A 26,683-nucleotide genomic window follows, 5' to 3' on the forward strand; every position below is an offset into this window, starting at 1 on the left:
TTCAGCCCAGGCTGTGATCCTGGAGACCCGGGATCAAATCCCACTTTGGGATCCCTGCAGGGAGTCTGCTTCTCCTTCTGCCTGTGTCTTTGCCTCTCTCTCTCTCTCTCTCTCTCTCTCTCTGTCTCTCGTGAATAAATAAATAAAATCTTTTTTAAAAGAAATATTGGTATAATATTGATTATGATGAATTTCTGGGCTAATTAATGAATTTGAAATTTATCTTGAGCGATCCCTGGGTGGCGCAGTGGTTTGGCGCCTGCCTTTGGCCCAGGGCGCGATCCTAGAGACCCGGGATCGAATCCCACGTTGGGCTCCCAGTGCATGGAGCCTGCTTCTCCCTCTGCCTGTGTCTCTGCCTCTCTCTCTCTCTGTGTGACTATCATAAGTAAATAAAAAATTAAAAAAAGAAATTTATCTTGAATATAATGGGAATGTAGTGAAATAATTTTAATAGATCACTTTGAGATCACCTAAAGTGATTTAAGATGGATTCAAGATGGAAGAAACGTGAATTATTCTGTTATAGAGAAAATGAAGGAGAGAAATGGTATGCTACTGACAGTGAGGATACAGAGTGAAGATGAATTCAAATTTATAGGAATTGGGATGACTAGGTCTTGGATGATTGATGGGAATGGGAAAGATTTCTTAAAGACTCTTACGGACTTGGTGAATGCTTAAGGGGACTTCTTAAGGATCTCATGATATTGGAGTAATCACAGACAGAAAATTCAAGGTAAAGACCAGTTGGCAGAGAAGACATGAAGCCAGAAAAATTATGTAATTAATTATAGATATGAGACAGAGAGTCTTGTGGAACACCCTGATACCATGTTCTCCAGGAAGGTGAATCTAAAAATCTTTAGCCCAAAGTAGATTCTAAGCATGTGAACAAAATATGGAAGCCCCCAACCTACAATAGAATCTGAAATCATGGGAAAGAAATCACTGAAGGAAAGTGTGTAAAGTGAGAAGAATGGATGATTGCAACAGATACTTAAGTCCTACTGTCACTTGAGGGATTATATGGATGAAGAGGAGCTGGGATGAAGAGTGGGTGGGAATGATGAGGGGGGTGCTCAGATCATGGTTGAATGCTTGAGTCAATAGCACCTCCTAGATTTAATCTGCCTCTTTGTTTCTTACTTTTCTTACCAGCATTATTATTTTGTGGCAAGTAGGTTTCTTCCCTGCAATAAAATACTTAACCCAATAGTGTTATTCAGAAAAGAAAGGGAGAAAGGACATTTAGAGTACCCACTAGTGCATTCTAAAATTTTAAGCACCTAATCGGTAGTAACTACGATGATATAAGGAGAAAAAAAAGGAAAGATTAGAAGACATAAGGAGAGTGCAATGTCAAAGAAACCATGAGAGTGCACTATTTAGAAAATGTACTTGTCCAGTTTCTTATGGATATTAACACCATATTGATGGTGGAAAGCAAAAATGGGTTGCATTTTATTTAGCTTCTGTCTCTCAGAAACAGCCTGCATTTGCACTCCAAATCCAGACGATTGCAAAGAAAATGAAGCAGCTTCCAATAAAGGTGATTATGGCATTATTAGTGAGCACTCTTACATAGGGTAAGATCCTTTCTTCCCTTGCGTAGGCATATATTCTTCTACTTTATTCGCAATATAATCTGTTCAACTGCCAGGGAACATTTGCCAATTGTGGGCAGAAGATGTTTAAGGACATTTGTAATAATTGTATGTTATAAAAGTGTGAAATGAAGACCCGGGGTTGTGGTCTTTAATAAATATACTAACAGTAGGTGAACCCCATTGGAGGAGATCAACTTTGGTCAAATTAGTAATGCAAAGGAGACTCTTAGATTTCCAGAGTTAGGTAGGAATATTATCTTGGCAGTTTTGCCACTATTTATTAGAACAGCAAATGCAATTGCCATACAAAGGATTATCCATATGTTTTAATTGTGAAATGTGATGAATGATTCTATCAAAATGGTAACTGACAATCAGTGGAGTGTAGAAGCTATATCATCTTACTCTAGCGCATTTTTAAGTTTCATGATAAAAATCTATAAACATCAGGTACAAAAGAAGAGCAAATAGTAAGAGAATATGAAAAAAACTATTGTAATAATTATAATTTAAATGTTTACAAAAACATTTTTTTTCCTGTGGAAAATTCAATGTTCGTTTCAACAGAGATGAAGCTGAAGAAAAGTTATAGTTTTCTAGCATTTAATAGAATTTAGCACGGAGATGGGAGACTGACGCCAGTTCCATTCTTTGCTCAGTCCATCCATTCTTGGATATTCGAGTTTTGCCATGTTTCCCCTTTTCCCATCAATGTCAGTCTTCCCTTAACAACTGACCCCTCTCTGGCTTCCCTAAACAGCTCCACTCAGGGGTAGGGTAGCATAATGAGTCCCCACGGTTGTTTACCATCGAATTTCTAAAATGAACTATTTACTTATTGGTTCTGTTTTTCTATCAAACTCAGACTGGGAGAAATGCCTCCAAAAATTAGTTTTGTTTCTACCAGACCAGTGAAAGTTTCAAGTACCACTTCGGTCATTCCCCCCCCCCCCCATCTTTTTTTAAAGAATTCAGCACATTTGAAACATTCTCTTCTCTTGTTAATACTCACATTCTAGGGATTTTGATCTTACCACCCAGTTTTGTCTTATTCTCCTTTGTTGGCTTGTCTTTCCCACCCAGTTTGTAAATGTTGGAGTGTTTCAATACTCAACTCTAATTTCTGTCCTGTGTCTAAGTGGATTCATGCATCCACTTTTGTATGCTGATGACACAACCGTTTACAGCTTCTATTAGATCCCTTGAGCTCTAAACACAAGCTCCAACTGGCTCCTCCATATTTGAACTTTCATGCTGAGTTGTTCCCTTAAATACAATGTGTAAAAAAAAAAAAAAAAAAAAAGGGATCCCTGGGTGGCGCAGCGGTTTGGCGCCTGCCTTTGGCCCAGGGCGCGATTCTGGAGACCCGGGATCGAATCCCACGTCGGGCTCCCGGTTCATGGAGCCTGCTTCTCCCTCTGCCTATGTCTCTGCCTCTCTCTCTCTCTCTGTGTGACTATCATAAATAAATAAAAATTAAAAAAAAAAAACAACCTCTTGACTCTCTCCCTTCTCCTCCCCCAGATGTTACCTTGATCACATCTTCTCTATCTCAGCAAATAGCACAGACCACCTAGATGCTTAAGCCACTTACCTGGAAGGTTTCTCAGTCATTTTGGGTCTTTATGACTTTAAGTGTAATTCTATTAGCTATGGAAGACTTTGGATGAAAACAGAATAGATGTCCAAAGCCCTTTTTTAAGTCATTAAAAACCTGCATTAAAATGCCACTAATGCTGATTTTCTAAGAGAGAAATTTGGTATATATTTGTAATAAAATATAAGTTGCTAGAACTTTACTTTTAAATATTGTTTTTATTAATGAATGTTTAAGTTGAAATATACAGATATTAAGAAATTTTGTTTGGAAGCAAAAAAAGATTATCTCCCCACCTCAAATCTATTACATATGTGTGAGATATGATCAGTCACTTTACCTGTCAAAATTAGTTTGCTCATCTATAAAATGGAGAAAATAATATTTTCTTTATCTAGGCCACTGATTGGTGGTGAAGGTTATGTAAAAATATTTTTATGATGATAACTTTTGAACGATAAAACCCATATTATGCTTGTTGCAAGGCTGCCAAATGAAAACTAGTCTTATGGCCCGTTGTTAATTCTGTGTCCTAAAATTGTATTTTTATTAATACTCCTAGTTTCTCTTGTTAAAAACCTGATGTCGATTCCTGCATATTTCCATGTAGCCCAAAACAATTTTCTAGCAATTTTCTAGTCCTCTTTTAGGTCAATAGAAGTACAAGAGTTAAAGGTGTCGAGAGAATGACCCCTGGTACATACATAGTAGATATAGTTTTGTATTACATTATCCCCAAGGAAAAAATGCACCTGAGCTCACAGAGCATGACCTTTGAATCTATAATATTATATTATGTGACGACTGCCAGTTGAGGCAGGGAACTAGTCAGGGTACTTATGGGAGACATTTATCCTCAGGAGAAAGCCCAGTCTTTAATGACAGGCTACAGGAGCCATTTTTTTCACATTTCCCTTTATAAGCCGTTACTTAGCCCAGACACACTTTCTAATCTCCACAGCCTTTCTGTCTTAATTGTGGGTGGATTTGCCATCATAAAACCCAGCTCTAGATCCAATAGTCTGATAAAAGGCTAAGAGCCACAACAGTAGTAATATCAATGAATACATTTCCTCGACACTTGCTCTGTGTTAAGCACTTTATATACATTTACTTAATTTCATCTTTACAAAACCCTATGGAGCAAATCCCATCATCATTCTCATTATACAGGGACAAACCTGAGGCAGACCATTCCGTATGAAGAAATAAGTATAGGCGTTAAAGTTGAGGTCCTTTTTTCCCCATCTTGCATGACTATATATCTAATGATTGAAAAGTAACTTGCATAGTCATATATATATTTAGCATTTCCTATGCAAGTTACTTTTCAATCATTAGAATCACTGAGCTTAAACAAATCCTATCGTTTTATATGGTTTCTCTAATATAGAGAGAGGAAGAACAGAACAAGGACATCATGGTAGATTTATAAAGAAATAATGTCAAAATGGTTAATGTAATTCACCAGTTCAATAAACTGGATTACATTTTAGTAGGACAAAAGATCAACGAAAGCCTATTTATATTCATTGGCTGAAGGCTGAAACAGCAACTAGGTAATGCTCTTCCTATCTTTAGGCTCATTAGTCGTGGCTATTATATTTGTTGGGTGAAATAATATCCAGATGTTTCTGGACAGCTCAGCTGATTTTCCCCCCATGTATAGATTACATAGTAATAGATAGCAGCTAAAAAAATTCAATCACTCGTCAAGGTTTGAGGCTCATTTTTCCTTGCTATCTTTTGTCTCTGTATTTTTCAAAATGTTGATATCTCCGTAAGGCAAGCCTTGAAGACACAGGCCACTTCTTTCAAGGATGAGTGTGGTACAAAGATGAGGAATGCCATTTGCTCCTTATTTGCATAACGTCCTCATCCATTCACTCCACAGACTTGGCCAAACTTGGGCGAGGCAGTGTCGTGCTCCCTCCCTCTGACTACTCCTTAAGGAAATCCAATAGTGAGAGCTGTGATACTATTATTTCCTCATTAACCTGTTCTTTCTTAGTTCTATAATAGACAGCGTCCCTTCCCTGAGGAGAAAACTATAGAGAATGTAAGTAAGACTCCTCCAGCAGAATATTGACTTGCAATATTTCATCTTAGCTGTCATCTACCTGAGTAATAGGCACGCGTTATTAGGTTTTATTTATTTATTATTTTTTCTAATTAAAAAATCACAGGCTTGTACATATACATATATATTACTCATACTGGAAAGTCAAAGTAGCACACAGAAGGAATAAAACTAAGGCATATTTCCAAAATACAATTATTACACTTATACAATTATAATACAGTTATTATACTTGTCGATGGTACTAATTTATGTTACATTGTCTTTTTTTGAATTAATCAAAGCCTAACTGTGATCTTGAAAGGTTTTAGAGATAAGGAAGGTCTTCAATAACATATTTGTTACCTCATCTGTGTGGGTGGGCGAGCAAATACACGCGGACATTTGAAACAGCTGCTAGTAACTCTGTCTTTTCTCTCTACGTTTATGCTTCAATCAAATACAGACTCATCAGAATCACCTTCGTCATGACGTTAAGTGCTGATGCCAATGCCATCCTGGTGGCTACTGAGCAGTGAGAATGGAGTGTAAGCAGCTCACCCCACAGGAGTTGGCAGCTATAGCAGACACCTCTCTCTGGATATATATGTCAAAGAAAAATGGGGAGTTAGAACAAAAATATTAAATCACGAGTAGCTCGTGCAGCATCTCCAGAATGGAGCAGTCAAGGCACATGCATGTCAGTACATTTTATAGTCAGGGATCAAGACAGGTACATAATTAAGGTGAAGATCAAGGAGAGTAGCTGTGGGAGTTTGATGTCCTGACTAGGTGATGATTTACTAACTTAATTATTTCAGAATCTTCCCAGGAAAACGGGGGTATCTGCTCTTTAATAGACGCTGCTCTCAGATGTGCCACCGGGTATTTGCTGACACACACAAATAATTATATCCTATTCAGTTAAAAACATGTCAGGATATTTGATGGTAGGTTCAAGTAAATGCCTTTGGATTCCCTTTGCTTAATTAGAAAATTTGCATGAATTGCCTTTTGTTTTTGTTTTTGTTTTTGTTTTCAGTCTTTCTCAGCTCTAGCAGTCAGAGAGCCAAGGTTGCTGGACGGATGAATACTGTGTTCTCTAAGATTTTTAATGTCAGAAACATGCAAAAATATAGAGTTGGAAAAACTGTGGTAATTTTCATAGGCTTCTACCTGGATTTTTTTTCGACCTGGATTTTAAGAGCAAATAGTATGAACTAAGTGAAAATGATTAAATATTTTACCTTTGATTAGATAAAAGAATATGATGGTAAGCTTTTATAAATATATATGCATAATTACAAATATCTGCATTCTGCAGACTATACACAATGAAGATTGCTGTTTTTCATCTTGAAACTGGTAGGAATATTTAGACATTTAACCCAATATATCTTTCTTAGGGAAATGGATGGACAGAAAAAGTGAAAGATCAAAGATTTCTCACTAAAAATGGCAGTTCCCTCCAAAGGAGATTAATAATTTACTACCATCTTCATTTCACTATCTAATTCTACTCTACTTCCTTTTAGAGCATGTGATACTATAATTTCGTTATCTCTCTTTCTCTTCCAGCAAACCTCTTGTCAAAATAAGGAGGTTTTATTTCAGATCAGTCATTATAAAAACAAAACAAGAATAGCAAGAAATAAGCTCACATTCGGTTAAATAAACTTAACGATTGTGCACAGGACAGGGCTATTTCCCACGGATTGTTATTTTTAATATTAGCTGACTATTCCAGTGATCACTTCAGTCACATTCGAGGGAATGCTTCTTTCAAAATGCCATCTCCTCTAAAATATTAGACTTCTTTCTTTCCCAAATTATTTTGGATTTTTTTTTTTTATAAATTTCATCAGGAGTCTAGAGCTGCAGCAATAAATGGATTACAGTAGATCAAGAATTAATTAAGTTGGTTTATTCATGTAAAATTTTTCATTTAGCGCTTTGTTCCTGGCAAAGAATAGAATCTTAACATCACGATAACTGATAGGCAGAGTGACTTCATCAGACTCACCGGCAATTGTAGCTTAGTTTCTCCCCCTATAGTCTTGAGCCATCTCTGTGAATGCACCCCTCCTGGTAACCATAGGAACAGCATCCACTGTGATTTCTTGAAGAATGGTTAGTGCCTAAAGACATCTATGAGGAAATATGTGAACATAATTACACCCTAATTATTATATATGATATCTCACATTGTATATTAGATGTTAATGTCCTCTGTGCCTGAATGAAGAATTAGATCTGTGACCTTTCCTCCACAGATGATTCTGATGGATGATATCGAAAGCAAATTCTCAAGATTTGGGGTGAAGAAAACTAATGAAGGCAATAAAGCCTTTTAATTTTATTCATGATGGAGCTTGTGAGTTTAAAGCTTTATTTTAAAATCCGGTCTTCAGCTACTTCAAACACATCTGTTGGTGGATGGAAACTCACCTAGTGACTTTTGCTTCTGCAAGCTGGGACTCCATTTCGGCAACCCTCTTCAATGTCCCCTGCACCATTATTAGGAACAGTTAATACCTTGAAAATAAAGGTTTCTAAATATCTTTCTGAAAAACAAAATAAAAAAATAAAATAAAATAAAAAATAAAAATAAATAAATAAATATCTGTATTTATGTAATTTGCTAATAGTTATGTTTTCATGATTCACTATATTTTGCTTTTCTGTGTATTTATTCCATACATTACAATGTCATGCTTGGGATGCCTGGGTGGCTCAGTGGTTGAGCATCTGCCTTGGACTCAGGGCGTGACCCCGGGGTCCCAGGATCGAGTCCCACATCGGGATCCCTGCATGGAGCCTGCTTCTCCCCCTGCCTGTGTCTCTGCCTCTCTCTCTGTGTCTCTCATTAATAAATAAATAAAATATTAAAAAAAATAAAAAATAAAATAAATAAAATTTCATGCTTTGTTCAAAAAAGAAGATATTAAGTGATAATTAACTTTATAGCTTTAAATAAATTTATATTTAATAGAGTTTTATAGGAGCAAATTCTTAATTACTTCATTATTTAGTTAAGTTATGAATTAATATGGACCATTAACACATCTACCTTCAGGATCTGGAAGTCATTTTTCTTGCTTATTATATAATTTTCATAGCATTACTTAATGGATCGGTAAATATTTATAATTCACAAATGAAAAATGTATAAGAATTTGATGAGCATTGAGTAAAAATCTCTTGGCATAAGCTTTACACATTAGTCCAACAATATAAGGATCACGGTCCTTACAAATTCTCAAACATTAACTAACAAATAAAAAAAAAAATGTTTCCTGGGATCCCTGGGTGGCGCAGAAGTTTGGCGCCTGCCTTTGGCCCAGGGCGCAATCCTGGAGACCCGGGATCGAATCCCACGTCGGGCTCCCGGTTCATGGAGCCTGCTTCTCCCTCTGCCTATGTCTCTGCCTCTCTCTCTCTCTCTCTCTCTCTGTGACTATCATAAATCAATACAAAAATTTAAAAAAAATGTTTCCTTTAAAAATAGGAAGTTTTCAAGTGAATTATATATTTAATTAATTAGAATTTGATAAAGTATATGAAACAGGGCTTCCTGTTTGGCCAAAATGATAAAGTTCTATTCTTAGTGTTCCAACTCTGGTCTTCCACAGGGTCAGACTATCAGCACATTAGCTTTGCATCTTTGGTGTCTTACCTTTGCACTATTAATTATTGTTAAAAGAGTAAATGGGGCATCTGGGGTGGCTCAGTCAGTTGACATCTGCCTTCATCTCAGGTCTGACCTCCATCCCATAACCTCAGGTGACCCTGGGGTTATGGGATGGAGCCCCATATGGGGCTCCACGATCAGTGGGGAGCCTGCTTCTACCTACCCCTCTGCCCTCACCCCTGCTCGTGTTTGTGCTCTCTCTCTCTCTCAAATAAAATTAAAATCTTAAAAAAATAATAAATGCATGCATCTCTTTAAATACAGAGCTTTAGATGCCCTTCAAAGACCCTATCACACTCCACAGCCATCCTCAGAATCTCCTTGCTCCAGGAAAAGCAAACTTTCTTAATACCATCAGTCAGGAATAAATGAAATAGGAGACTCTGCTCTCCAGATTACGGACAAGTCACTGGGCCTGGGGTCAGGCTGCTGACTAAACTGTTACCAGGCAGCATCTCTGCTTCTCACAGACTTTGATGAGTGTGTCAAGGTTAAGATAGCGACAACAGAGACGCGGTCCGAGGCAGTCAATTCTAAGCTCAAGCAAGACAGTTCTTGGCTAAACTTGAACTTTAATATCAATATTAAGGGTTTTTTTTTTTTAAATATTCACACCTGTGCAGACCCACCTGGTCAGGTGCACACTCTCCATCTCCAAAGGTATGCATCTTGAAGCTAGCGAGAATTTGTAAGTGTAATAACCTAGACACACCTAGAAATGGTGTAGAACCAACTTATTTCTACTAATTTCCTCCTGCTTACAGGGTGCCCTTATTCCTTCTTTCCCTCTAAACCTTGGTTAGAATCTTATTGATTACAAAAACTCTGAACCTCTTTTAGGAGTCACTGAGATACGGTTCTGTTGGGAAAATAGGAAATCATGCCCTTCCCCACAAAGAGAAACAAAACAAAACAAAACAAAAAAAAACGTATCCATAAAGAAGAGAAAGAGAACTATTTTGTATGCATATCATTGCATACATAGCGCAGACAAAAATCCACATAAATCTATACAGTAAAATAGAATAAATAACTAAAGCTTCTGTTGTCTCCATGAGAAACAAATGGCTGCACCTTGTGATTATCTTCTGGACCCCTCATGAGAGACTCCTGGGTGAACTTCCAGAGGTGTGTGTTTCAAGTTCCAAATGTCAGAAAGTCCACAACCTTATATTGAAAAATCAAGAGTTTGGGCATATTGTGTTTTCAAGGAGACATCCTAAGGTGTGGAGTGGGAGAAGCTGCTACCTTCTTTCCTTTAATGAATCAGAAGAAAGTTTCACCGTTTCACAATTCCTTCCCAAGCAGAATACTGTGGACCCCATATGCAAGTGTTTTTCTCCAGCAAACTTCAGTTTCCTGCATCTCAACTATGATAAATATATAATATAGCAAATAAACTGCAATTCACTAGATTCCCTATCAAAGTAATATAAAGTAATATTAGTAGTTAAGTCCTACTGAGACTGAGAAGCTTAGAAGATGGGTTGTTGACCATGAAGGCTAGGTTCCTTCAAGTATAGGAAATTAGAACATTTTATGTTGGGGTAAGTACAGTATCCTGGTTTTACATCTTTTCTCGAGAAATGGGGAAAGCCTAAACTGTCACGTCTCTGTGGAAAACAGAAACAGAACATCTTGAACAAGCAAGGTGCTGACTGCTGCAGAATTGACGACTTTTTAAAAAAATTTTGACGTGGAAAACAGTTGAGTTGGGTGATTATTAAAGTATGCTATGGCTGCTCAAAATTCCTTGTACCCCTTCCCAGGTAAATTACCCCAGACATAAGCACTTTTTTTGTGTCCATTTAAACATAATTTTTGTGACAATAACCAACTTTCCTAGTGATTTATGGTTCCAGTACTATTTTCCAGGTAGTATTTCTTTTTATTCTTATAACCCTATGAATTCAATATTATTAGAATGTCTTATTCATAATAAAAATAGGGCTTAAGAATATCGGTTGACTTGCCCAAGCTCATGCAGGTAGTAAATGACAACGTCAAGTTTTTGACACTAAAGTCACAGCTCACAAGGCCTGTCGTGTTACAGTTATCTTAGTACTTAGACACATTAAAGTGAAGTGTGTGGGCTCTGGAGTAGTTCCATCCATTGAGCCTCCCACTCTTGGTTTTGATTCAGGGCATGATCTCAGGGTTATGGGATTGAGCTCTCGTCAGGCTTCCTGCTGGATGTGTAGCCTGCTTAAAACTCTCTTTCTCACTCTCCCCCTGCCCCCCCTCAATTATGCTCTCAATAAATAAATAAATAATGACATGAATCAGAGTCTTTGAACTATAAGAACATATAATACGCTGAGGGATTAGGGAAGGGCTATATAAATACAGAGTCTTAAAACCTTGCTTAACTCAAAAAAAAACCCAAAAACCTTGCTTGACTCATATGAAGTAGTAATTAATACCAATTTGTACAATGCAAGATGTAGATGCCTTATGGATTTGGAGAAAGAGATCCTAAATGTTGAAATGCTTAGGTCAATATTCATGTTGGAAGTGGCACTCACACTGGACTGTGAAAGTTGGTGAAAATTTTGAGAGGTGCGGGAACCAGGAGGAACCAAGGGACCATTTTAATTGTGCTCGTATCAATTCTTAGAGAATTAAGGCAAGCAAGTGAATTATCCCAGGTGTTCTGGGTGAGGGCCTTATTATACCAAGTAAGATATGAAACAGCATAAAAAGTAATCTGTACTCTTATGTCACAAGATTTATGGGATTTGGTAGCCAATAGATATATTACATAAAATGAAATAATCTGACAGTCAGGCTATCATAAGTAATTAATAAAGTGGTAAATTAAACATCCATTATTCTCAAGATCCTTTTTCTGGCTGCTTTGTTGTTGTTGTTTGTTGTTGTTGTTCTTGTTTTAACTTTTATTTTTTATTACTTAACAGAGCTGTTTTTCCAGAGCCACCTAAGACTTTACCTCACTCTTTTGTCGAACTCCGGCCCCAACTACTTGCATGTTCCCTCATTCACATCCTCTACTTTATTCCACTTACAAAACAAGACCAGAGCACTTCTCAAATAGATTCCACCTGAGAAATGGCACGCTCCAGACAGCAACAGAAGGGTCTTTCACAGACACAATGCTGATCAGGGACGGGAGCAAATACAAATAGTCCATAGTTATACTGGCAGTGCTGAGAGTAACTTTCTTCCCCCCTTTTAAATTTTCTGGTAAAATTTAGAAGTTTTAGCTCTTTACATTCTTTTATTTTTTATTTATTTTTTTCTCTTCACATTCTAGTGTCTTTAAGCAACATAAATTCTGAGTACTTTGGCTTCCATACATTTATATCAGTGGATTAATCCATGGAGTTTAAGTACTTATCTGATTTTAATCCATCATTACAGTACAATAGTTATGTCAAAATTATGCTTTACAAATGAAAACAACCTAAAACAACATCTTTGCTTTTCTTACCTGAAAACAGTTTTAGCTCAAGTGACTGGCTAACATCAACATTAAAAATGGCATAATGAAAATGTCAATTTTATTTAGTCTAAAAACTGAATGCACATTTCATGTAAACTTCAATGATTAAACTAGTATATATTGAGCGATATTTATAGTATAGTGTTGCATTTTTTTACTTTTAGGACATGTGAATAATAGAGCAACATAAGTGGGGCACGTAAAGGAACATGACCTGTGTCAAACCATGAAAGAAGGTATGAACGTTTAAACTCTACTTTAAATACATAGGTGATGATGAATCATAGAAAAGTAATAATCCAAATAAGATTATTCAGTTAAAGAGGGACTTAGAAAACCTGCGGGGTAAGCATGACTTTGAACATGAGCTAAAGAGCATGTCTGATGGAAGAGAGGGTCTAAAAAGTTAAAGCAATGCAACAGAGAGAGAATGAAAATCATATGCGTTGGGCATTACAAATGGACCCGGGACCCTGTTAAAGTCAGTACTCCTGATTGAATTAAGCAAATTAACCCAAAGGACAGAGAGACCCCACGTTTTATTAGGATATACCAGAAAATTATAATATATTTAAATTTCTGACTTTGAGAAAGTCATTGTTTTGCAGTATTAAAAGTCACAAAATGCATGAACTAGAAAGATACTTTAACAAAGTATAGCTATTATAAGATTTATACTATATGAAGTAATATTTGTGTGAATCCAGCTCAGCCATATATATATGGAGCTATTAAAAGTATATGAAGGGTACCTGGGCTTAGTTGATTGTCAGACACTTGATCTCAGTTCAGGTCTTTATCACAGGTTCAAGCCCTGAATTGGGCTCCATACCACTTAAAAAAAAAAAAAAAAGTAGATGAAAAATGTGAAAAGATTTTTTAAAAACAGCAAGATATTTTTCTTGTGCTTCTGTCTTGTTTTGTTTTATTTTACAGGAGTCATCAAAAAATGCTACATGCTGCCACTTTATAATTTTAAAATATAATAAGTAATTATAGAAAAACAAAACACTAGTTAAGAGTATTATTGATTAATTGCTATAATTGATTAATTGAATACTTGATTATCCGATTAATGAAGTAATGAGCAAGTAATGGTCAGGATAATCAATTACACCCATAACAATTTTCCTCCATTTTATTTTTTTAAGAAAGAGAGAGCACATGCATACACCCTAGCAGGGGGTTTAGGGTGCAAAGGGAGAGGTAGAGAGAGAACCCCAAAGCATGCAGGTGTGGAGCCCAAGGTGGGGTTTGATCTCATTACCTTGAGATCATGACCTGAGCCTAAATCGAGAGTCAGATGCTTAATCAAGTGAGCCACCCAGGTGCCCCTTTCTACATTTTAATTTTAGGAATAATTCATAAATAGCAAAAATGAGCTAATAGCAGAAATTTATTTTTAAAATCCTGAGAATAGTTCTGCTCCTACCCATTCGGCAGACAGTTGCATCTTCTGGTGCAGTGACAGCTGTGTCCCCAAGACACAATGGTGAAGGTCAGAGTGAACGGATTTGGCCATATTGGGCACCTGGTCAAGAGGGCTGCTTTTAACTCTGGCAAAGTGGATATTGTCACCTTTAATGACCCCTTCATTGACCTCAACTACATGGTGTACATGTTCCTGTATGATTCTACCCACAGCAAGTTCCACGGCACGGTCAAGGCCGAGAATGGGAAACTTGTCATCAATGGGAAACCCATCTCCATCTTCCAGGAGTGAGATCCCACCAACATCAAATGGGGTGAGGCTGGTGCTGAGTGTGTAGTGGAGTCCACTGGGGTCTTTACCACCAGGGAGAAGGCTGGAGCTCACTTGAAGAGTAAGGCCAAGAGGGTCATCATCTCTGTCCCTTCTGCTGATGCCCCCATGTTTGTGATGGGCGTGAACCATGAGAAGTATGACAACTCCCTCAAGATTGTCAGCAATGCCTCCTGCACCACCAGCTGCTTGGCACCCCAGGCAATGTCATCCAAGAAAACTCCATGGCATTGTGAAGAGACTCATGACCACAGTCCATGCCATCACTGCCTCCCAGAAGACCATGGATGGCCCCTCTGGGAAGCTGTGGTGTGACGGCTGAGGGATTGCCCAGAACATCATCCCTGCTTCCATTGGTGCTGCCAAGGCTGTGGCAAGGTCATCCCTGAGCTGAACAGGAATTTCCCTGGCCTGGCCTTCCATGTCCCTACATCTGACATGTCAGTTGTGGTTCTGACCTGCCACCTGGAGAAAGCTGCTAAATATGACAACATCAAGAAGGTGGTGAAGCAGGCATGGGAAGGCCCCCTCAAGCGCATCCAGGGCTACACTGAGGACCAGGTTGTCTCCTGTGACTTCAACAGTGACACCCACTCTTCCACCTTCTACGCGGTGGCTGGCATCGCCCTCAATGACCACTTTGTCAAGCTCATTTCCTGGTATGACAATGAATTAGGCTACAGCAACCCGGTGGTGGACCTCATGGTCCACATGGCCTCCAAGGAGTAGAGCCTCCTGGACCACCAGCCCCAGTGAGAACAAGAGGAAGAGAGAGGCCCTCCTGCTGGGGAGTCTCTGCCCCAACACACTGAAAATCTCCTGACCTCCAATTTACATCCCAGACCCCAGGGAAGGGGAGGGCTTGGGGAGCCCTACTTTGTCATGTACCATCAATAAAGTATACTGTACCCAGCTAAAAAAAAAAAAAAAAAAAAAAAAAAAAAAAAAAACACAAGAAGAGGCTTTTTTAAATATTTCTTTTTTAATATTTTTTTTAAATATTTTTTTTAAATATTTTATTTATTCATTCATGAGAGACACAGAGATAGAGAGAGAGGCAGAGACACAGGCAGAGGGAGAAGCAGGCTCCATGCATGGAGCCTGATGTGGGACTCGATCCCAGGACCCCAGGATCACACCCTGGGCTGAAGGTGGTGCTAAACCATTGAGCCACCCAGGCTGTCCTAACTTGTGCTTAATACAAATTTAATTGACATAATTTAATCAAGTGCGTTCATTCATGTCTACTGCAATTCATGAGAATAGTTGATAGTCCAACGGATAAACATGCAGGATGCAAATATTGATTAATTCACAAAAGAAAGGAAATGCTTGACTTACTAAACTCTGGTTTGAACATGCCATTTATTAAGTTTGACTTGCTCTCAGTAAGTCGAGCATTAGGATCTTCACTCTAATAAATTCCAAGTTGTTCAAAATAAAAGGGGGATATTCTATCAAATTTTAAGACTTACACTGGGATAAATAATTCCAAATTATAAAAACTGTGGTAATGACCTTCAGGATATATCAGACGTCTGACCTCATCATCGTCACCATCGCCATGTGGTCACTCGGTATCAACTTTATACCTGCAATATACTAAATATTTTGTCTGTTTTTCACATTTTATTTTGAGCATCAATGTGTTTGAGACACTTGTTTGAGATCACCTACCTTTAAAATGGTGACATTAAAATATATATATATATATATATATATAAATGGTGACATTTCGATTTGTTTGTTCAAACCAAGTGTCTAGTCTGTGCTTTTCTATGTACAATCCACTTAGGAGCATCCTACGTAACTGTGAGTATCATCTAATTCTCTACTCTGAATTCAATGGTTTGCTAGTCAGAAATTCACCGAATTTTGACTTTGTTCTTTGTGGTCTCTATCTCCTCACACCTGCATGCTGGCTCCTTTCTCCTCTGTTGAAGTTGGGGAGGGGGCAGGGAAAGAGAAGAGCGTGTCCACATTTGCCAGCTCGTGGCAGCAACGTCAATTACGGAGTCAAAGTCCTGTTCCTCAGTCCTGAGTAGAAGACGGTGGGAGGGGAGGTTAAATGAAAATGTTTTCCTGCTTTTTGCTACTTGGTGTGTATTGAAGGCTGGTAATGACCCTTGAGCAAAATCTAATTTTTTTTTTTTGAGACTGAAATGTGACACAGGTTTAATTGACTTTTGTGTGATGGCTTCAACCTTTTTTCCATCATTTCTCCTAATTACCTATAATTGCCCTATTTCAGTTTTACATGTCTAAAAAAGGCATTCTTATTAATGATAATGATTCTATTAATAAAATCTAATCAGGATTTTTTTTCCAAAGTGCTTTATAATATTAAAGCATTTTCACTTGAATTGTTTTTAAATTATTCGATTTTCAGAACAATTCTTTGAAATAGAGATAAATTATCATCTCTGCTTTTGCATGGGGGTAATTGGGAAAGGCCACATCATAGGAGAAGGAGAAATACATTTCTTTCTAGTTTTTGTCTGATAGATTTGTTGGTGGTGGTGAAACTTAACACACTGTATAAACAGCACATGTGCATAAAGTAAATTAAACTGTATCGAACATTAATGTATAAATAACCCACACAGAACCAGCGGAATCTGAGACAAATGAATCATAATTCTTGCAAAGTTATTTTCTAGAACACTTGAACTGTGTATCAATTACTGTGATGTCACAATTTTAATAAATAATGTGATATTATTAGATAAAAGGAACACATACACAAATCAATGCAAAACAGTAGTGTAGCCCCAAGGATTTAACAGCAAGTTTGGTTTTTCTCCTCTCAGTGAGACTTTTCTGAAACACAGATTTTTCAGAAGGAATAAGAACAAAGCTTTGCATGTATCATCATAATGTCATTTCTTCCCTTTTGACTATCTTTGTTCATAAACTTCAAATATTATTGAATTTGTTTGTTTTACTATGTGGTTGGATTACTTGTAACTAGGAACTGAGGATTTCTAATCCTCTTAAGCCGAATTATTTTCTTTCTCGACTATGCACTAATGCACTCATGATTCCTTGTTGATAGGACATGTTCGCTAATTGGCACTCTCCCTAATACAGTAGGGCCTCTGTGGTTTCAGACGTCTTCCGCCTCGCTTCTACTTTCCCTCAGGTGTGAACAATGAGGGCCATCACCATGTGGCACAGAGTGGAAAATTAGACCAGCTTGCATCACCTTGTTTCATATTCCTACTTTTTTTTCCTGCTGAGAAAAAAGTTTCACCTTATATATAGGATAGAATTTACCAACGGCGTATTTGCCTCAGGATTAGAGATACTCATAGCATCAAATCTACTCAGTCCATTTCAAACCCACTTTCACTCACTATTGATATCAGACATTAGCTTGAATTTTGCTTTTACGCAAGGAGCTAGAGGGGAAAGATCAAGATGACTAACACATTTTTAGCTTAATTCCCAAAACAATGAGTTTAAAAAAAAAAAAAAAAAAAAAACAACTGCCTTTTAAAATATTTGAGCTAGAGTAACCTACATCTTTTTTTTTATATATTTTATGTACACAATTTTCTACATTTTCATGAACTTGGCTTTATTATATGATGACCTAAAGGCATTTTATCATGTATTTACACTATATTTTATTGCATTCTCATGCACATTATATACTTACGACTATAATAAAGCAATATATATACTTTTAAATGGAGATAAAAATTAAGACCACAGAGCTCTACACTATACACATAAATATTATTTTTATTGAGGAATATTTTTATAGCCAATGTAACTATCATTGACTTTGGCCATAAAAAGAGAAAACGTTCGTCTTTAAGAAAAGTAACTTCCTGGGGAACCAGTTAAAATCATTTGTTCTCATTACACATGGTAATCAAATGAGTTAACTTGTTTTGATGGATTGCTGTTTACAGTACAAATTATAAAAATAAATGACTTTAGATTTAGAGTAGATAATTATTGGCCCTCTGACTTGAACCCAGGTCAGTAACCACAAACCGAATAGTATAACCGTAAGATTCCAAATTAATAGCTCCAATAGAGTAACCCCACATGGATGGTCTACTGTATCCCAGAGGATAGGCTAATATCTTGCCATACAGGAAATGCTCAGTGGGTATTTGGTGAAGGAAGTGGGGAAGGGACTGTTTTCAGTAACAATTCAGAAGGCGTGTGCCAGAGACTTCCTTCTTACCATCTGAGAAAACTTTCCTCTCAAGGCTATTCCTATTTTAGTTGAAAAAGATAAAAGGAGACATCTAGCATAAAGGCTTCTACCTCTCCTCTCCTTTGTTATTATTCTTTGCCTGCTATCTGCCTTTTCTTCTTCCACATGTGTCAAGTCCAGGTCATGGTCTCAATTTTACCATTCATTTCAGCAGTTATAATATTTAGTATATCATATTAAAATTATTCTAATTCCACACAGATTGCTCCTTTCCCCCAAGGTAGGATTGGTAGTATCAGGTTAAGTCAATGATGGGTCTATGACTCCTACATTATCTACATTATCTTGAAATTCAATGTTGGGCCCTCTTTCCACCTGGTCGCATCTATATCACATTTCTAGTCACTCCTTACTGTTCTTACTATGATCTTTACATTTTCTGTATCTATTTTCACTCCTCTCTACCTACAACACAGAAATAAACATCATGAGTCTTAGAAATACTAAATAGACTTTATAAGAGAAACAGGGCACCCCTATAGATAACCTAGCACAAGGCTCAGTGTCTAGTGCATTGTAGGCTCTCACTGAATATTTGTTGAATAATTGAATAATTGTTTAGCAGTTTTTTCCATATATGTATGACATGTTAACTTAGCTAAAAAAGCTATATCATCTGTGCTGGGTTTTCTTTCTGTTTTTTGTTTTTTTTTTTTCTTTTCTTTTTTCTTTGTTTTCTAAAGCATTCTAGCATGTAACCAGTTGATCTAAAGTAGTATCAGATGATTAGCCAATGAGTTTTTTTTTTTTAAAGGAAGAAATATATTCCTGTTTTCACTTCAGAAAGGTTTAACTGTTTCATCATAACTAATTCTCTCTGTAGTTTTATGTCATGGATTCTTTAGAACAAGAATATGATGCATTAAAGGTCAAAACTTTTAGGTCAAAACTGACTCCTCTTAAGGCTAAAGGGCCAAGAAAAGGAAAAACGTAAGCTGCATATTTTCTAGACTAACTCACCTGAGGCTAACAATAGCGCCTATCCCTGATAGGATTCATAACATTAATGAACAGAATATTGTGTCTAAAGACAATTTCAAAAGAAGAGTTCCATCACTTTTGTCATCAGTGGAAGCACCTTCAGAAAAAAAATATTTCTATAATATACTGAAATAAAACAAGATCTATAAAATTAATGTTCCAATGTATTTGTTTAAAAAAAAAAAATCCACCTTACTCAGTAACCTTTTAAGCTCATTGATGACTACAGTGTTTCCCAGAATGGTTGACATCCAATATTCTTATTCAGTTCAAAAATAGTTTTTGTTTACATGATTGTCTATATTAGTCATGAGAAGTATCTCCGTTTATAGAAAATATACTTTTTCATTTATTAAGATAGCAGGAAAAAAACTTAACTTCTAGTTGAACTTTTTGCCTTGTTAAAACATCAACAGAAATTTAGAGACTTTTTGTTATCCAGTTAGGTATAGAGTAGCTCATTTTGTAGAGAATTGGAAAAACAAAAGTAAATTAACAGAAGTTAGATGGATGATAGATAGATAGATGATAGATAGATAGATAGATAGATAGATAGATAGATAGATAGATGATAGATAGATAATAGAGAAAGATAAAGAGGAGGAAAGCAGCCTATAGTTTGAGACAACATGGAGTTAATTTCAGGGCATAGAAACAATGGAACAAGGATATTGAAATGTTGCATTTAATGCCCTATATTTTGACATTTTTATCCCAATGAGGTTTGCACTATTAGCTTCTTTAACAAATTAAGAAAGCATAGACTGGAGTAAAATATTTTGAGTAACATAACAAATATTGCCTTGAATTTATGATATACATTCTTTGACTCTCTAGGAAGTATTCTTTTTACTTATCCACTCTTTAGAGAACCACAGAATTTTACTGTTATCAGTGATTTGAAAATACATGGAAAATCAATAGTTATTTCTTTAGGATTTTGCTCCACGTCCCTGGAAGAAATTAGTTGGGAAAATATATTCTTAGATAATAAGCACTTGAATTTTACACCAGATCTCATTTTGGAAATCTCCCTTCCTAAGGAGCAAGAGAACAAAGAAAAATATAATTATAATAGAGTTTAAGAATATCTCCATGTAGTTGGGTACCTGCAGAACAGCAATCCCCTGAAATAGATAGAGGGGTTGTAGAAGACCCGGAGATTGGTTTCTAGCTGCTCAGCATGCTGAGTTTTGGTGACTGCATTATTATAATGAATATTCTTATAAAACCAACTGAAACTAGGTCACAGCATGCCAGTTGTGAACCATCGTGTTTGTAAGGTTATTTGAGAAAGAAAATTCTAATTGTTATTGTTATGAAAAGGCACACTCTGCTTTTCGCCCAAACTTTCAAACAGATGCCCAGAGCAATTCAGCTATTTTTTAGGCCACACAGCAATGAGTATAGGAAGGCAGGAAAGGCCTTTCAGAGGGAAAAAAAAAATCATCTGTGTGGCACATAATGAAAGTTAGCTGCTATTACAATGGTCTTCTTTGTCATTTACTGGTTCATAATCCGTTTTTAGGTTGGCAAGAATAGAAGCAGGGACACAAAATAAGAGTCTGGGTCAGTCACTATGGTGTTCATGCCAGGCATTCATCCTGTTGTCTGACTCTAAGAATACATGGAGCATCCTGCAAAAATTCCAGCTATGGTCAGATTACCTATTTCATGCAGGTCCCTTTGCATCTCCTGATCCGAGTGTAAAGCCTAGGCAGAAATTGCAAGAAATATCCATTTTCTTAGCATTTATATAACTAAATATTTAGGATCTATTAACTCCCTAAAAATAATAGAACCCTAATCAAGACATTTATATGTTTCCCACTTAAGTTTTCATATATACATTTTTTAAGATTTTATTTATTTATTCATGAGAGACAGAGAGAGAGAGAGAGAGGCAGAGACGGGGGGCAGAGAAGGAGGGAGCCCAGTGTGGGACTCGATCCCAGGACCCGGGATCACAACCTGAGCCGAAGGCAGACGTTCAACTACTGAGCCACCCAGGTGTCCCAAGTTTTCATATTTTTATGTAAAGGAGCAAACAATAATAAAATAAACATATGCAAGTTACTTTAATGGTCATATTTTCCTGAACACTGTGTCACCATCCTCCAGTAGACATTCACATGGATGTGGCCCTTGGAATGTTCTAGTTTTACTTCCAAAATGTAAGGAGCTTGGAAATCATTCTCATCCCTACAACAAGAAGGAGGAAAAAACAAACAGAAATCAAAAAAAACTTTTGGTGTACCTGGGTAGCTCAGTCGGTTAAGCATCTGCCTTTGGTTCAGGGCGTGACCCCAGGGTCCTGGGATGGAGTCCCACATCGAGCTCCCCACAGGGAGCCTGCTGCTCCCTCTGCCTGTGTCTCTGTCTCTGTCTCTCTCTGTGTCTCTCATGGATAAATAAATCTTTAAAAAACAAGACAAAGCAATGACACTAAATCAGCTGTAAACCTCTGGCAACTACAGCTACAGTAAACAGTGAAATATTCCAGTTCTTAGTAAGTTTAACAGAAAAATGAATGCTATGTGACTATTATAGTTGGAGATTTCAACACACGTCTTCGGTAATTGATGGATTCTGCAGATAGAAAATCAGCAAGAATATAGTTGAACTGAGCTGGAGCAGCATTAATCAATGAACCTAACTGAAATTTTTGGAATACTTCATTCAACAATAATAAAATACATTTAAACTCCTATGGAACATTCACCAAGATAAATACCCTTGAACAAATCCAGAGAATAGAAATGATGCAAAGTATGTTCTTAGACTACAGTCTTAGACTACAGTGGAATTAAACTAAAAGTGACTAATTGGTTGGAAATAGCTGGAAAATTCAGAAATACTTGGAAATTAAACAGAACATTTCTAAATTACACATGGGCCAAGAAGATATCTGCAGAGAAATTTTAAAATATATTGAAATAATGAAAAAATACATCAGAACTTTTGAAGTGCAGTAATAACAGCGTTTAGAGGCAAATTTATAACACAAAATACACATATATTAAAAATAAGAAAATCTGAAACCTTTCTAAGTTAATAACATAAGCTTCCATCTTATGAAACTAGAGAAAGGAAATCATTTAATCCAAAGGGAAGCAAAAGACATAACAATTGTGGCAGAAATCAATGGTACTGAAAACAGAAAATCAACAAAACCAAAGGCCAGTTTTTTGAAAAGATCAATAAAATACGTAAGTCTCTATCCAGGTTTAAAGATGTTCTAATTTAGAGATTTTAAGATAGTGCAAAGCCGCCAAGGTCTGTAACCATTACCTGTACTGTAGACCTGCCCTCCCAAACAGTGGAGTGAAACAATTTTCATTGATCAGTGTCTCTCACACTTCGGGAAGTTGACTGGCTTGGCCATGTTGATCCTGATCTCAGTTTCTCATGTGGCTGTGGTCCATGAGCAATGGATCTAGAATCTTCTCAAAGGCTTTCCCTCTCAAAGGCCCAGTAGATGGTGATAGATGGTGATGTGTCAGCTGGCCCTCCTCTGTTGCCATGTGGTGGAACACAGCTTCGTTACCTGGATTTCATCACAGCAACGTGGTTGGTTTTTAAGGCAAGTAACTGAAAGAGAGCCCAGCAGAAGCTATATCACCCATCGGGACACAGACTTGAGAATCACGCACAGTCCCTTGCACCACTTAGAGTACTGGTCAGAGTTCACCCAGGGAAATAGATGAAGAGGAGATACAGACTGAGAGATTTATCAAAAGGAGTTGCCATACATTTTTAGGGACTGGATGGGGAAGTTTGGAAGCTATAAGGCAGGCCATCAGGAAAAGCAAGCTGAAACTCTTGGACACTACTGAAGCGGTCATCCACAGGGAGAGTTTCAAGAAGCCTCAGCTGTGCTCTTATGACTTATTGTTGGATCGGATTTACCCAGTTCACCTGGGATGATCTTCTTTTCTTACACTCAACTGCATTTGGACTCTAGTCTAATTTACAAAATACCTAGATTAGTGTTGGAACAGGTAACCTGCCCCAGTTGACACATAAAATTGACCATAATGAGGTATTAAGACCAGCCAGTTCAAGGCAAAGACAGCAATGTCGAAGAATTTATAGTTACAATCACCACACACTGGGTTTCAAGAAGTGTTTATTTAAATCTGCAAGGACAATGGGTCATTTCAGTCACATTAAAATGTATATGTCTGCACAACACACACACTCACACACACACACACATATATGCACCTTATAATATGTTTACTATATTGTCCCTTTATTTATTTATTTATTTATTTATTTATCTATTGTTTTTTATTTTTATAATATATTTTTATTGAAGTTTGATTTGCCAACGTATAGTATAACACCCAGTGCTCATCAGCTCAAGTGCCCCCATCAGTGCTCATCACCCAGTCACCCCATCCCCTCACTCACCTCCCCTTCCACTACCCCTTGTTCCTTTCCCAGAGTTAGGAGTCTCTCATGTTCTGTCACCCTCACTGATATTTCCCACTAATTTTCTCTCCTTTCCCCATAATTCCTTTCACTATTTTTTATATTCGCCATATGAGTGAAACCATATAAGGTTTGTCCTTCTCTAATTGACTTACTTCACTCAGCATAATACCCTCCACATCTACACAGTGAAGCAAATGGTGGGTATTTGTCGTTTCTAATGGCTGAGGAATATTCCATTATACACACAGACCACAGCTTCCCTATCCATCATCTGTTGATGGACACCGAGGCTCCTTCCACAGTTTGGTTATTATTGTCCCTATATTTATATATAGCAAAAAGACTCTAAGAGTAAGGTCTTGGAATTACATTTCAATACTTTTTTTTTAATTTTATGTATGGGTCTTTCTATAGTTTCTCTCATTGTTGGAGTGAATGAGTGTGAATGTGTGTGTGTGCATGTGTTTGTGCTTGTTCAGTGATACCACGTAGTTAATTAACATCTTTTTTTTTTCCTGGAGTCCAAACAATTGTCCACTGAAATATACAGTCCTTGAAATGCCATATTTATATAATAGCATGTAAATTTTTGTCCCTTGAACCCAAAGTGGGGATATTTTCTCAAACCAACGTAGATTAACAATTACATTATTCCCCCTGCCTCTTCTTATTCGTTCTTACTCTCCTCCCCTCTCACACACATTATGGCATAAATAGGTCTCTGTTGTAAAGAGGTAAATGACTGACGTACAACTGAGATCATCAGACTCTAGAATCCCAAATTACAGGATTGTTGCTGTGTGACCATTGCAGCCACTGCTTCAGTCACATCCATTTTGAAACCTAAGCTCATGCTGGAAGCCTTTGTCCAGCTTAGTGGTACTTGGTCACTACTGTTCAAAACAAGCCACGAACCACTCATGATGGGACTAGAAGGTCAGAGTTGAGGCTTACAAATGAGTTTAATCTGTGGGTCCTATAGATAAGAGCCCTGATGCGGTGGCTCCGGCCTGCATCACACTCATTTAGAAGGCTTAGGAAACTCTACGCTTATTTCTGGATCTCCAGTGAAGTGGTTTGGTAAGGGGGATCCCTGGGTGGCTCAGCAGTTTAGCACCTGCCTTCAGCCCAGGGTGTGACCCCGGGGTCCCGAGATCAAGTCCCATGTTGGGCTCCCTGCGAGGAGCCTGCTTCTCCCTCTGCCTGTGTCTCTGCCTCTCTCTCTGTGTCTCTCATGAATAAATAGTAAAGCCTTTAAAAAAAAGAGAGAGAGAAAGAAATGGTTTGGTAAGAAAGTCCTGTGTCATTGATAGAATAAGATACTTTTCCCATATTCTCCAATTTTGGGTTTTTTTATTTGTTTAGGTTTCACCTAAACATGTATCTGTCCGCGTAATTGCCCTCTTTCATTCTCTCGAAATGATATTTTTAATATTAATATTTATTTTTATCTATAATATTTATAAAGAGGAATATACTTAAAATAGCTGAAACAGATTAAAGCTATTTACATAAACTCAGCAAAATGCTGACTTTATACGTAATAAATTAGACGGAGCTCAGGTAGAGACTTACTGATACATTTAAGCTTCTCTCACGGCTGATCATCAGCCTTGGAGACTGTTCTCAGAACTTTAGATCATAAATGGTGAGTTTTGGTCAATGACTATGTGTAAAAGCAAGCGCAGTGCAGCCTCAACCTTCAGAACCCTTAGAGTTCCTTCTAAAGAATGCTTATCCTAGCAAAAGCTTGTGAAATATAAATCCTAATGCACGGCGCCTTGTCCTGTTTTTGACATTACTGTGAAACCTTCAAAAAAGAACATTTGTTTTTGAACTTTCTTTTCCAGGGCCTTTAACACTCATAAAAGAATTTTTCTTTATTGAAGAGTGGTCCAGTGATTTAGGAAATTAAACCCAAAGACCTCCAGCCACATCAGTGACAGCAAATGAGGTTAAATCATAAAACTTAGAAGTCCACATTATAGCATGAAATTCAAGGATCTGTTGAATGCACACCTGACTAGGAAAGAAGATGAAATCGTTTCTGAATCAGTTATGAAACAGAACTGAGTTATTTCTGATTTTAACTTACTGAAATCTACTTAAAGGGTGAGGAATATATGTAAACTACTACCATTGAGCAAAGGAAAGTATCTTTAATGCAATCAATCTGTATTAAGAGAATCCCAGCTTACAAATCGTGGAAGACAAGAGGCTAACTCCATCCTGTGCTGCTCAGACCACTTGCCACTGTGAAAACCACTATTTTTTTTTTTTTTAAAGAATGACATACACACATGCCAGTTTTTAGAAGTGTTCTTGTACACTTGGTGATGTTTAATTTGGAAAAAATATATTAGAGGATACATGACAAAATTTCTCAAATATGTGAATATTTGTCATCTAAAAGTGAGATAAGACTCTGTGAAAGTAAATCTGTAGAGCAAAAGCAAGTGAGTAAATATTATAGCAAGGATGGTTTTACTCAATATGAGAAATCACAATTATACCTGTCCAACCACAAACATATCTCCATAGGAGGTAATGAAGCTTCTCATTTTACTTTCTACTCACAATTTTTGTTAATAAGAACAAAGGCTTTCACCAGATCACCATTTCATCAACTCTGCGTACGTTAGCAAAGAATTTGAGTGTGTCATTTCGGTTTAATAGGAAATGGACTCACAAAGGTCCTTTTGGAAACTAAGTTATTTTTAAGTAGAAGCATGTCAGTAGTTATTTCCCTGTGATTGGAACTATTGAAAATGGATATTAATTTCTAGCGAACCGATAGAGGGACTTTTTTGTACTTGATGGAATGTTGAGTTATATCTTCTTGGGAA

At 37.1% G+C, this 26,683-nt stretch overlaps 1 pseudogene; it reads left to right on the forward strand.

The window, feature by feature from the left end:
* Positions 1-13,909: 13,909 nt before the first annotated feature.
* On the forward strand, positions 13,910-14,952 carry LOC125755982 (glyceraldehyde-3-phosphate dehydrogenase-like; annotated as a pseudogene).
* Positions 14,953-26,683: the final 11,731 nt, after the last annotated feature.

Source organism: Canis lupus, chromosome 10 (assembly GCF_003254725.2).
Source record: "Canis lupus dingo isolate Sandy chromosome 10, ASM325472v2, whole genome shotgun sequence".
NCBI classification, from domain to species: domain Eukaryota; kingdom Metazoa; phylum Chordata; class Mammalia; order Carnivora; family Canidae; genus Canis; species Canis lupus.